Here is a 6399-nt window from a genome sequence, read left to right on the forward strand (position 1 = left end):
CTTTTTATTTACTTTTATATTTTATAGCTTCATTGAGATATATTTGGCATATTACATTGTGTAAGTTTAAGATGTAAGACATCTTGATTTGATATACTAATATATTACCATATAGTAATATATTGTAAATGATTAATTACTACCTCCATCCTATTATACAATTAACATTTCTTTTTTTTGTGGGGGACAACATTTAAGATCTACAGTCTTAGCAACTTTCAAGTATATAATACATAAATAATAGCTATAACCCTCATGATGTACATTAGACCCTCAACTTGTCAATCTTACAACTAGAAGTTTTCATTCCCCAGACCCTGGTAACCACCACTCTACTCTCCATTTATATGAATTCAGCATTTTTTGAATTCTACTTTTAGGTGACATCAGGCAGCAATTGTTTTTCTCTGCCTGATTTATTTCATTTAGCATAATGCCCTCAAATATTACCCAAGTTGTCACAAATGGTATTATATCCACTGTCAACACCACCTTTTTTAACCATTCATTGACTTATGAACAAGATTATTTCCATACCTTGGCTATTGTGAATAGTAAACATTTGTGGCACGGACTGCTTTTTGAGATCCTGTTTTCACTTCCTTTGGATATATAACCAGAAATGGGATTGCTGGATCAAAAGTTGTTTTATTTTTAATTTTTTGGGGAAAGTCCATACTATATTCCATAGTGACTGCAACAATTTACACTTTCCACATCAACCTCAACACTTGCTATTCTTGTCTTTTTTGATAACAGCCTTTTAACAGGAGTGAGATGATTATTTCATTGTGATTTTCATTTTCATTTTCCTGATGATTAGTGATGTTGAGTATATTTTCATGTGCCTGTTGGCCATGGGTATGTATTCTTTGGAAAAGTGTCTATTCCATTCTTCTTCCATTTTTTAATCAGTTTTTGTGTGTTTCTTTTTTCTATTGAGTTATATGAGTTTTTTATAGTTTTTTTTGTATTTTAATGCTTTATCAGCTATATGATTTGCAAATGTTTTTCTCCTATTAAGTAGGTTACTTTTTCATTTTGTTGTTGTTGTTTTTTGTTTTTTGTTTTTTTTTTTTTTTTTGCTGTGCAAAAGCTTGCTAGTTTGATGTGGTGGTTTAATCACTAAGTAGTGTCCCACTCTTTGCGACCCCAGGGACTACAGTTGGCCAGGCTTCACTGTCCATGGGGTTTCCTAGGCAAGAACACTAGAGTGGGTTGCCAGTTCTTTCTCCAGGGGTCTCCCTAACCCAGGGATCAAACCCACATCTCCTGCTTGGCAGGCAGATTCTTTACCACTAATCCACCTGGAAAGCCCTAGTGATATAGTCTCATGTATTTATTTTTGCACTTGCTATCTGTACTTTTGGTGTCATATACAGAAAATCATTTTCAACATCAAAGTCAAGAAACTCTTCCCTTATAATTTCTTCTAGAAGTTTTATTTTCAAGTCTTTAGAAGCTCTATACAGTCAGCAAAAACAAGACCGGGAGCTGACTGGCTCAGATCATGAACACCTTATTGCCAAATTCAGATTTAATTTAAGACAGTAGGGAAAACAACTAGACCATTCAGGTATGACATAAATCAAATCCTTTATGATTATACAGTGGAAGTGAGAAATAGATTTAAGGGACTAGATATGATAGAGTACCTGATGAACTATGGACGGAGATTCGGGACATTGTACAGGAGACAGGGATCAAGACCATCCCCATGGAAAAGAAATGCAAAAAAGCAAAATGGCTGTCTGGGGAGGCCTTACAAATAACTGTGAAAAGAACAGAAGTGAAAAGGAAAGGAGAAAAGGAAAGATATAAGCATCTGAATACAGAGTTCCAAAGAATAGCAAGGAGAGATAAGAAAGCCTTCCTCAGTGATCAATGCAAAGAAATAGAGGAAAACAACAGAATGAGAAAGATTAGAGATCTCTTCAAGGAAATTAGAGATACCAAGGGAACATTTCATGCAAAGATGGGCTCGATAAAGGACAGAAATGGTATGGACCTAACAGAAGCAGAAGATATTATGAAGAGGTGGCAAGAATATACAGAAGAACTGTACAAAAAAGATCTTCATGGCCCAGATAATCACGATGGTGTGATCACTCACCTAGAGCCAGACATCCTGGAATGTGAAGTCAAGTGGGCCTTAGAAAGCATCACTATGAACAAAGTTAGTGGAGGTGATGGAATTCCAGTTGAGCTATTTCAAATCCTGAAAGATGATGCTGTGAAAGTGTTGCACTCAATATGTCAGCAAATTCAGAAAACTCAGCAGTGGCCCCAGGACTGGAAAAGGTCAGTTTTCATTCCAATCCCCAAGAAAGGCAATGCCAAAGAATGCTCAAACTACCACACAATTGCACTCATCTCACACGCTAGTAAAGTAATGCTCAAAATTCTCCAAGCCAGGCTTCAGCAATATGTGAACTGTGAACTTCCAGATGTTCAAGCTGGTTTTAGAAAAGGCAGAGGAACCAGAGATCAAATTGCCAATATCCACTGGATCATCGAAAAAGCAAGAGAGTTCCAGAAAAAAACATCTATTTCCACTTTATTGACTATCCCAAAGCCTTTGACTGTGTGGATCACAATAAACTGTGGAAAATTCTGAAAGAGATGGGAATATCAGACCACCTGACCTGCCTCTTGAGAAACCTGTATGCAGGTAAGGAAGGAACAGTTAGAACTGGACATGGAACAACAGACTGGTTCCAAATAGGAAAAAGATTACATCAAGGCTGTATATTGTCCCCCTGCTTATTCAACTTATATGCAGAGTACATCATGAGAAACACTGGACTGGAAGAAGCACAAGTTGGGATCAAGATTGCTGGGAGAAATATCAATAACCTCAGATATGCACATGACACCACCCTTATGGAAGAAAGTGAAGAGGAATTAAAAAGCCTCTTGAGGAAAGTGAAAGAGGACAGTGAAAAAGTTGGCTTAAAGCTCAACATTCAGAAAACTAAGATCATGGCATCTGGTCCCATCACTCCATGGGAAATAGATGGGGAAACAGTGTCAGACTTTATTTTTGGGGGCTCCAAAATCACTGCAGATGGTGATTGCAGCCATGAAGGGAGGAGGGCTCAGGATGGGGAACACATGTATACCTGTGGCAGATTCATTTTGATATTTGGCAAATCTAATACAGTTATGTAAAGTTTAAAAATAAAATAAAATTAAAAAAAAAAAAAGACGCTTACTCCTTGGAAGGAAAGTTATGACCAACCTAGATAGCATATTCAAAAGCAGAGACATTACTTTGCCAACAAAGGTCCTTCTAGTCAAGGCTATGGTTTTTCCAGTGGTCATGTATGGATGTGAGAGTTGGACTGTGAAGAAAGCTGAGCACTGAAGAATTGCTGCTTTTGAACTGTGGTGTTGGAGAAGACTCTTGAGAGTCCCTTGGACTGCAAGGAGATCCAACCAGCCCATCCTAAAGGAGATCAGTCCTGGGTATTCATTGGAAGGACTGATGCTAAAGCTGAAACTCCAATACTTTGGCCACCTCATGTGAAGAGTTGACTCATTGGAAAAGACCCTGATGTTGGGAGGGATTGAGGGCAGGAGTAAAAGGGGACGACAGAGGATGAGATGGCTGGATGGCATCACCAACTCGATGGGCATGAGTTTGAGTGAAATCCGGGTTTTGGTGATGGACAAGGAGGCCTGACATGCTGCAATTTATGAGGTCACAGAGTCAGACACGACTGAGTGACTGAACTGAATCCATTTTGAGTTAATTTCTCTCAGTGGTGCAAGCTAGAGTCCAATTTCATTATCCTGCATTTGGTTATCCAGTTTTTCCAACACCCTTTATTGAATGAAAATATCACTTTGAATTGAATATTCCTAAGCTCCATGTCCCATGTTAGTTGACTGTATGTACAATAGCTTATGTTGGGGTTCTTTGTTCTTTTCCATTGGTCTATATGCCTGTTTTTATGCCAGTATCATACCTTTTTTATTACTATAGCTTTGTATTATATTTTGAAATCAGGAAGTATTTTGTCTCTAGTTTGTTCTTTCTCCAGTTTGCTTTTGCTATTCATGGGTTTTTGTGATCTCATACAAATTTTAGGATTTTTTTCTATTCATATTAAAAATGCTCTTGAGTTATTAAGAGAGATTTATTGAATCTGTAGATGACTTTAGGTAGTACTGACATTTTAATGATATTATTCTTTTGATCCATGAATACCAAATATTTATCCATTTGTTTGTCTTATTAAATTGCATCAAAGTCTTAGAGGTTTTAATGTACAGATCTTTCACCTCCTTGATTAAATTTATTTAGAAGTATTTTACTTTTTTCATGCTATTGTGAATTAGATTGTTTCATTCATTTCTTTTTCAAATGTTTTATTATTAATATGTATCAGTTCAGTTCAGTTCAGTCACTCAGTTGTGTCAAACTCTCTGCAACCCCACGAATCACAGCACGCCAGGCCTCCCTGTCCATCACCAACTCCCGGAGTTTACCCAAACTCATGTCCATTGAGTCGGTGATGCCATCTAGCCATCTCATCCTCTGTCATCCCCTTCTCCTCCTGTCCCCAATCCCTCCCAGCATCAGGGTCTTTTCCAATGAGTCAAGACTTCGCATGAGGTGGCCAAAGTTACTGGAGTTTCAGTTTCAGCTTAATGTATATAAATATAACTAATTTTGTATATGTTGATTTAGTATCCTGCAACTATACTGAATATAATGATTAGTGGTTTTTGGATGAATTTTAGAATTTTATATATATCAATTCAGTTCAGTTCAGTTCAGTCACTCAGTCGTGTCTGACTCTTTGCGACCCCAGGAATTGCAGCATGCCAGGCCTCCCTGTCCATCATCAACTGCTGGAGTTTACTCAAACTCACGTCCATCGAGTCAGTGATGCCATCCAGCCATCTCATCTTCTGTCGTCCCCTTCTCCTCCTGCCCCCAATACCTCCCAGCATCAGAGTCTTTTCCAATGAGTCAACTCTTCGCATGAGGTGGCCAAAGTACTGGAGTTTCAGCTTTAGCATCAGTCCTTCCAAAGAACACCCAGGACTGATCTCCTTCAGAATGGACTGGTTGGATGTCCTTGCAGTCCAAGGGACTCTCAAGAGTCTTCTCCAACACCACAGTTCAAAAGCAGCAATTCTTCAGTGCTCAGCTTCCTTCACAGTCCAACTCTCACATCCATACATGACCACGGGAAAAAACCATAGCCTTGACTAGACGGACCTTTGTTGGCAAAGTAATGTCTCTGCTTTTGAATATGCTATCTAGGTTGGTCATAACTTTCCTTCCAAGGAGAAAGCATCTTTTAATTTCATGGCTGCAATCACCATCTGCAGTGATTTTGGAGCCCCAAAAAATAAAGTCTGACACTGTTTCCACTGTTTCCCCATCTATTTCCCATGGAGTGATGGGACCAGATGCCATGATATTAGTTTTCTGAATGTTGAGCTTTAAGCCATCTTTTTCACTCTCCTCTTTCACTTTCCTCAAGAGGCTTTTTAGTTCCTCTTCACTTTCTGCCATAAAGGTGATGTCCTCTGCATATCTGAGGTTATTGATATTTCTCCCAGCAATCTTGATCCCAGCTTGTGCTTCTTCCAGCCCAGCGTTTCTCATGATGTACTCTGCAATAAGTCAAATAAGCAGGGTGACAATATACAACCTTGATGTACTCTTTTTCCTATTTGGAACCAGTCTATTGTTCCATGTCCAATTCTAACTGTTGCTTCCTTACCTACATACAGGTTTCTCAAGAGGCAGGTCAGGTGGTCTGATATTCCCATCTCTTTCAGAATTTTCCACAGTTTATTGTGATCCACACAGTCAAAGGCTTTGGCATAGTCAATAAAGCAGAAATAGATGTTTTCTGGAACTCTCTTGCTTTTTCCATGATCCAGCAGATGTTGGCAATTTAATCTCTGGTTCCTCTGCCTTTTCTAAAACCAGCTTGAACATCTGGAAGTTCACGGTTGACGTATTGCTGAATATATGTATAAGAAGCTCCAATACTTTGGCCACGTGATGCAAAGAGGAAAAGACTCATTGGAAAATACCCTGATACTGGGAAAGATTGGAAGCAAGAGGAGAAGGGGACAACAGAGAATGAGATGTTTGTATGGCATCTCCAACTCAATGAAGATGAGTTTGGGTAAACTATGGGAGTTGGTGATGGACAGGGAGGCCTGGCTTGCTGCAGTCAACTGGGTTGCAAAGAGTCAGACACAACTGAGCGACTGAAGTGACTAACTGAACATCCGCCTGAAATGCAGGAGACCCCGGTTCGATTTCTGGGTCGGGAAGATCGCTGGAGAAGGATAGGCTACCCACTCCAGTATTGTTGGGCTTCCCTTGTGGTTCAGCTGGTAAAGAATCCGCCTGCAATTCAAGAG

The sequence above is a fragment of the Bubalus bubalis genome, chromosome X, assembly GCF_019923935.1.
Source record: "Bubalus bubalis isolate 160015118507 breed Murrah chromosome X, NDDB_SH_1, whole genome shotgun sequence".
Lineage (NCBI taxonomy): Eukaryota > Metazoa > Chordata > Mammalia > Artiodactyla > Bovidae > Bubalus > Bubalus bubalis.